An 8,226-nucleotide genomic window follows, 5' to 3' on the forward strand; every position below is an offset into this window, starting at 1 on the left:
CAACTAAGAGGCACAAACAGGCCCAGCACAGCCTCCATAAGGTCCATGTATCTCAGGCTACTGGGCTGAGGCACTGGGTAGGGAAGATGGGAGCTGTATAAAGAGACTCTGGGGTGAGCCCTCCCCTGAGCCCAGAGCACTAGCTCCCTACTATAAGATGCAGGTGAATTACCTTCAGGCACTTCTTGGCAGCTATCAAGCTGTGTTGGACGTTTCACTGAAGACTAGTCTAGCCCATAGTATCAAGGTAGATTGGGTGTTTTAGGAAGAGCTTGGCAGGTCCCCAGATCTCCAAGATCCCTTGCCAAGACAACTCCAAGAGGCCGTGCAGCAACAGCAGGTAGTCTGGTGTGAAGGTGGAAAGCTGGTGCTGAACTGTGAATGGCCAAGGGCTGTTCACAGGAGTCAAATATCCTTGGGGGTAGAAGTGTGGAGTAAAGACCAAGGCTGGGGTCAAGGGCTGTTTAGGGAGATGACTGAGAAATTCTATAGCTGCTTACCTCATGGGGAAGGAGTCCTTGGTCTGTCAACCTAACCCTAGGGACCCAAGAGAAGAGTGGAGCCCTGATAGGAGCTAGAATCAGACCCTCTCAGGGCTCCAGCCTGTGAATAGAATAAGGGTAGCACCCAAGGTCACGGCATGACTCCACCCCACTCTGAGTTATCATTTGGCTTCTGTTCAAGCCATGTTTAGAAACTTGCAAAATGGTCTTTAGGTAAATGGCCCGTGCCGGATTAACCATCAACCGAGGGCCTGGCTTCTGGGCATGCTCTCTGGTCAGTACTTTTCCAAGATGAATACATGCCTTGAAGATATCTCTGAGAGAAGCCAGGGTAACGATAGGGCCTAACACCTGTGCCTGCCTTGAATTTGTGGCCTTGAAGTTCTGAAACAATTGTCCTAGGGCCAGTAGTGCTTCCAAAAACATGCTTCTGTTCCCAAAGCAGACACACTGTTCCTGGTGGTCTGATTCCTGCCCCCAAACCTTCTGGGCGGTCCTCTAGGTCTTCTTGGTTTCCGAGCATCTTCTATGGACAACCCTATCCTTTGCCTCATGTGCCTTTCTACATTCAAATCCTTGATGTGACTTCCCAGAGAGTGCTATCTCTTTGTGTGTCCCCAGACTAGCCTGGTCATGGTTCTCCAGCAGACTATACTTGTTAGGTACCTAAGAGTCCTGCATCTCAGCATTTGAGATCTTGCCCTGACCTGGGAGTTGGCTTCCAAGTAATTATAGTTCTGGTCCTGTGTAATTGCAGTGTAATTGACTTCTTGTGCAAAAAGGAACCGCTATTAAAAAGTCACTGGGCTCGGCCCTTTTCACTGGCTTACTAATCTTCCTGCAGACAAAGCAAGGTCACACGCGCCTGTATTTTCAAATGGAAGTGGCTAGAAGAAAACACAGTGAAGGGGACATCTCAGAAACAGAATTCACAGCTCATGAGTGACCCGCCTTCAGAAATGCCTCTGGATATTCCCTGTCTTCTTAAGGTCCATCCCACCGTCTACTGCAGCTCTCACTCGGATTTAAGTTCACCGTGAGCAAAAGCAACCAAATCTTTTATTCTTTCTGGTTCATACACTGTGAGGTCCCAGGGCCAACACAGATTTAGCACTGAAACTCCCCTTTGCTCTTTCCTTATAAACAGTGTAAGGGATGAACAAAGGTGAGCTTCTATAAGCTCCTCTTGCATCATACTCATGGGCCTTCCCACATGTTACCAGTAGCCAGCAGAGGCAGGAAGTCTGTGGCATTGAATCTTTTCCCATGGGAGTTCAGAGCTATGCCTAAGGGGCCTTCTGTCCCTGGGAACCTTGGAAGGTTTCCAACAAGGTTGGAGCACAGGAGAGGGATTTGCTTAGGTCGCTAGAGTTGGGGAGACAGGAGCCTTTTTATATCACCAGGGCTTGCTGCAAGATGATGCCAGAATCTTTGTAAAGATGATGCCAGACTATTTGTAGAGTCTGTTGATGGTTTGGTAGGGGATCACTTAAAACCAGGGCATTTCTGAAGGGAAGAAAGCAGGCCTCTGTTTTCTGGGGTTCTGACACCAAGCTTGGCTGGAGCTAGAAAAGCCTGACCCCCCCCCCCAGGGCAGGGACTTCCTGAGAACTTTTGTATGCACGGTCCCTACAGGATTGTCCTACACACTGAGAGTTTAGGATATAGAAGAGAGAGACCCATTCAGGTAGGGTAGTGAAGAAGGGTGCTCATATGAATGATCAAGTGAAGCAACCAGGTGTAACCAGAAAATACAGAACTCGGGAAGGCAGGAAGAGCTGGCATGGGCAGAGGGAAGGACCCAGGGCATGGTGATAGAGGTGGAGCTGGTGACAGAAAACCAGAGAAACCAGCAGAGCCCAGCTGGACAGGATGGAGAACTCGCTGCCTCATCTGGGATACAGACTGGGCTTTCTAGAAAAGGGCTGGCTGTAGACAAAGGAGAACAGAGTGTCTGGGATGCCATGAAGATACTGAGAAGACTTGGCCTCAGTGACCAAGACTCGGGAGAGGAAGCTTAGGGGAAGAGGCAAAAGGGGAGTGAGGTATGAAGAGTAAGGAGGGAGAAGAAGCAGAGGGTAGAGCAGAAATGGTTACCAGAGTTCAGTTTGGAACTGTCAAGGGCAAGGTGTGGTCTTGAGATTGGTAGCCAGGGTACAGAGGACAAAGCCGGGGAGAGGGATAACTGGGGCGGGGAGGGGGGGTGCAATGAGTCATTTTAGAACTTTGAAGAATGAGACAGGTGCTGAGTAGAATGGGGCGGCAGGTGCTAAGGTCACCAGAAGCTGGAGGAAGGTCTGGCAGTCCAAGTGGAAGAGGACTTCTGGAGGAATAACCTGCAAGTACCTGACACTTCACTCCTTGAGGGCAAGGGTAAAGGGAGAAACCAGATCCCTTCCCCTCCTTATTCCCTCCTGCTTTACTCAAGTCCTCTCCTCTCCTTCCTCCTCCCCCTCCTCCTCCTCCTCCTCTGTCTCCTCCTTCTCTCTCCTTCTCCTCCTCCTCCTCCTCCTCCTTCTTCTTCTTCTTCTTCTTCTTCTTCTTCTTCTTCTTCTTCTTCTCTCTCCTTCTCCTCCTTCTCCTCCTCCTCCTCCTTCTTCTTCTTCTCCTTCTCCTCCTTCTCCTTCTCCTTCTCCTCTCTCCTTCTCCTTCTCCTCCTCTTCCTCCTCCTCCTCCTCCTCCTCCTCCTCCTTCTCCTCCTCTTCCTCCTCCTCCTCCCTTCCCTATTCTCTTTCCTCTACTTCCCTTTCTTCTTTCCCTCCCTCATCATCTTTCCCTCCTCTCTTTTCTTTCTTCTTCTCCCCTCCGCATTCAGAGAAGGTGTGGCCTGTTGTTCCTAGGACTTTGCCTGGGTCACTCCCATCACCTACTCACAACACTGTGTCCCTTCTAGTTTACCTCACCTTGGATAAACCTTGACTACACATGGACCCTTAGTCACTGTAGCCCAGAGCCCAGGTCTGCCCTTAGTTCTCAGCTCAGGAAAACAACAAAGACTTCCTGAAAAGCTACCAACCCTGGCAGATGCAGAGGCCAGACTCCCAAGCTGGCAGATTCTACTTGACTCCCTCCAGTGGTCATGATGCAGAACTACCTTACCTGAGGCACCAAAGGACAAAACTCACCTCTCTGAAGAGGACCCCAGAGCTACAGAGAACAGAAAATACGAACAACAATACCAGAGACAGAATATCTTAGTTAAGTTTCTTCATGACCAAAACGCACGTTGGGGAGGAAAGGGTTTATTCAGCTTATACTTCCAGATCATAGTTCGTCATTGGAGGAAATCAGGACAGGAGCCCAAACAGGGCAGGAACCTGGAGACAGACGCTGTTGCAGAGTTAATGGAGGATGTTACTGACTGGCTTGTTTCCCATGGCTTATTCAGCCTGCTTTCTTATAGAACCCAGGACTATCAGCCCAGGCATGGCACTATCCATAATAGGCTGGCTAGGCCCTCCCCAGCATTTATCACTAATTAAGAAAATGCCTTACACCTGGATCTCATAGAGGCATTTCCTCAACTGAGGCTCCTTCCTCTTCCTTATGTCAAATTGACACATAAAACTAGCCAGTACACAGAGCTCTTAGAATTTGAGCTCACAAGGTCATGTGGAAACAACACCATGAAAAGAAGGTGGCCTAAGAGGACACCCCTGTGCTACCTAATCTCCCTAGAAACCTTGAAAGTCCAAGAAGAGCCTGATAGGGCTTCTTGCTGAGCACCAAAGGTGAAGCCCTAGGGAATCTGAACTCTGGATACCATCTCCTGTGTGTAGTCTGCTCCTGGCCTCTGAGCATAGAGAGGTTCCACCCGATGAATGACTGAATGATTAGACAGAAGAATGGATAGGGGCTGATGAATGTGCAATGGGTGGCTGGATGATAGATGGAGGGAGGGTGGTGGTGGGTAAATAATTAAATAACTAGATGGTATGTAGATGGTAGATAAATGGATTTGTAGACAAATAGTTCAGTGGTAGTGTATAGATGGTGAATGGATGAATATGACAGACAGATGGGTAGAGCTATGGATGGATGGTGGAGAGTGGACGATGGATGGACCCTGCATATATTGGCAAGCAGGGTCAGTGAAGAATCTGCAAGGCTAAAACACTGCAGAGCATATACTTAAGAGTTCAGGGGAGCTGGGCGTGGTGGCGCACGCCTTTAATCCCAGCACTTGAGAGGCAGAGGCAGGCGGATTTCTGAGTTCGAGGCCAGCCTGGTCTACAAAGTGAGTTCCAGGACAGCCAGGGCTACACAGAGAAACCCTGTCTCAAAAAAAAAAAGGGGGCTGGTGAGATGGTTCAGTGGGTAAGAGCACCCGACTGCTCTTCCGAAGGTCTGAAGTTCAAATCCCAGCAACCACATGGTGGCTCACAACCATCTGTAACAAGATCTGACGCCCTCTTCTGGAGTGTCTGAAGACAGCTACAGTGTACTCACATATAATAAATAAATAAATCTTTAACAAAAAAAAAAAGAGTTCAGGGGAGGGGCTGGAGAGATGGCTCAGCAGTTAAGAGCACTAACTATTCTTCCAGAGGTCCTGAGTTCAATTCCCAGCAACCACATGGTGGCTCACAACCATCTGTAATGGGTTCCAGTGCCATTCTGATCCGATGTGTCTCAGGACAGTGGTGGTGTACTCTCATACACAAAATAAATAAAATCTTTAAAAAGAAAAAAAAAAGAATTCAGAGGAAGCTGATGTCAGGTCTTGGCACAAGCAGGCTTGTGAAAACATTACTTGGTTGCTGATTCTAACCCTACATAGTGAGAGAGATAAACAACTATCTTTAAAAACAACTCACCCTTCTACGTGTCAAGTTACAAAGTTCAAAGTTAGGCATTTGAGAAAAAGCAACAAGAGAAGCCTGTGGAATCTTCAGATATTTTGAAAATAAAAGAAACTGTCACATGCACCATGTGAGTTTGCCTCCATGTGCTTCACAGAATTCCAGTCAGTCATGCAGGCTGGACAGCCAAATTCTCAGAGTCAGGGGAGCTGGAAGTATAGGCCCAGGGCCTGGCTGGACGGAAGCCACTGACACAAGTGTCAGGCCCTGTTCCTGTGTACTGACTGGGAGGCCAGGGTGTGGGGGAAAGAAGCCCTTGAGAACTGTGGTGTAGCCTCTTTTGCTGCACACAGACATCTTCAGAGAGAGGCAGAGTCCTCTTGCTTGTATTTCCACTTCTCCTGTGTCCTGGATAGTCCCAGGTCTGCATACAGAGAGAGGTATGGTAAGGGAGGCACCCTAGCATCTCAAGTAAGTGTGAACATTCCTAGGGTTCCAACATTCAAGAGTGATGTACATGGCCTGAGCCCATCTTAGGAGCAGTGTCAGCCTCTCTGTTTGTGGCACAGTGGTCCTGGGAGCCAATGTGTGGTTTATGGGCCTGTGGGAAGATCAGGAGATGAAATATCAACAAAACTCAACCTTATATGCAAGTTGAAGAACATGGTCTACAGACATAAGATGTTGGTGTGTAGCCTTTGAATATAGCTGTGAGTCCCAGAAAGTCTTGGAAGTGAACTGGTGAGCCCTTTTTGGAACTATTTCTGCCCTCACACTCCAGTGAGTGGTTCTAGAGAGAGGGTTAAGCCAGGGGGCTAAGTATCCTGGCCCAAGCCATCAGCCCATGAGATACTTACCCAAGTAGCCTTCTAGCTTAAGTAAGGTTCTTTGAGTCCAAGGCTCTGAAAGCATCAGAGGGAGGAGAGTTGGGACAAAGAAAAGGATGACGGATATAAAGGCAAAGAGGGCAGTTAAGGCCCTGGTCACTTCTTGTCTTAGTTAGACTTTTATTGATGTGAAGAGACACCATGACGAGGGCAATTCTTATAAAAGAAAACATTTCATTGGAGCTGGCTTATAGTTTCAAAGATTTAGTCCATTGCTGTCATGGCAGGAAGTGTGTCATGGTGCTAGAGATGGCGCCACGAGTTCTACATCCTGATTCCATGAAGGTTCAGAGCTTTGAGCTACGAGGAACACCCCAAAAGTGAGAGCAACTGATAGTATTCCCAGGTCGGCAAAAGTAGCTAAGGAATGCCTCTGCAGAAGGATGGATGAGCAACTGATATAGTCAAGTTGACAACCAAGATTAGCCATTACAGGGAGGAAAGAGCTTAATTGGCTTATACGTTACAATATATTGTCAGGGGAAGCCATGGCAGGAACTTGCAGGCAGGAACTGAAGCAGAGGCCATTGAGGAACACTACTTACTGTCTTGTTCTTCATGGTTTGTTCAGACTACTTTCTTATACATCCCAGGACCTCCTGGCCAGGGTAGCACCACCCACAGAGAACTGGGCTCTTCTATATCATCAGTCATTAATCAAGAAAATGGTCCACAGACTTGCCTACAGGACGGGGAAAGGATACTGGGAGCTCAGTGGTCACACTTTCTGATATTTTTGCTGTTTGGCTTGGCTTATGGTGACCTTGTTGAGTTGGTGGTCCTCAGAAGAAATCCTGAAACAAGGTCCCCGAAATAGTGCAAATGCATTCTTGCTTACGTGATGTTCCTCCTCTGGCTCTGAAAACCCCAAGCTCAAGTTTAAGAAAAACCTTGAAAGCAGATGACTTCTCGGCAGCAAAATTACTAAAGTATAAATGCTCAGATATGGCTGGCATCCTTCCCTAAGCCTAACCCTGAGTTGTCTCTCTCCAGTTTAGATCACTTTATCTACGGCAGAACATGAAGAAGCTCAAACCTTGGCCTTCCTATCAAATGTGAGGAAAGAGAAGAAAGAAAGAATTATCATCCATCTCAGCATAAATGAAAATCTCAATTCCACACTCTGTAAAAGAGAGAATTGATTCCAGCTAGCTGTCCTCTGACCTCCACACTTGAGCTGTGTCACATGTACATGCTCTCTCTCTCTCTCTCTCTCTCTCTCTCTCTCTCTCACACACACACACACACACACACAGAGTAAATAAATAAATAAATAAATAAATAAATAAATAAATAAATAAATAAATATGTAATAAATATTTTAAACTTCACTTTTGTATTACAGACTTTCTCTCCATCCACCTTGTGCATCCTGGGCATTTCTCTGTGGTGCAGGCTGAGATGAATGACAGTCACTTGTAGCTAATGTGCTTGGTGCAGTTCCATCTCACATATGTGACTTGTGCTTGGTGCAGTTCCATATCACATATGTGACTTGGCTTCAACCACTCACTAGTTCTTCCCACCCTTTTTCTAGTTATGTTAAGCATGTCTTCCAAACATGGCCACAAGGTGGCAGCATAGCTGCACGACTGTTTCCTAAAAACACCTTGGACAAATCAGGCAGGCTGTTAGGACTAAGAATAAGAAAAGGCCACCAATGAGGCAAACAGGCTAATTTCCGTCTCTCATTAGGTGACAGACCCAGAGATAAGTTAGAAACATTTGCAATTAGAACTGGAAGACTCCCTAGAGAAATTCTTGTCAAATGGACTGCCCAAGTTACTAGCTTAAAAAGTTTGTTGATTTTTTTAAATTGTGTGTGTGTGTGTGTGTGTGTGTGTGTGTGTGTGTGTGTGTGTAATATGTTTTTCTGAAAATACCTCTTGCCTTTGAGGAGACTAAACATTTTCCAAACCTTGCAACTAAGTTGATAATAGACCTTGAGGTAATTTAAAATTGTATATTCTATCTGCTGTTCTACTATGTATTCAACCAGTTTAAGCATAACATGTCTTCAGAAAAACAATGTAA

Source organism: Mus musculus, chromosome 13 (genome assembly GCF_000001635.26).
Source record: "Mus musculus strain C57BL/6J chromosome 13, GRCm38.p6 C57BL/6J".
NCBI classification, from domain to species: domain Eukaryota; kingdom Metazoa; phylum Chordata; class Mammalia; order Rodentia; family Muridae; genus Mus; species Mus musculus.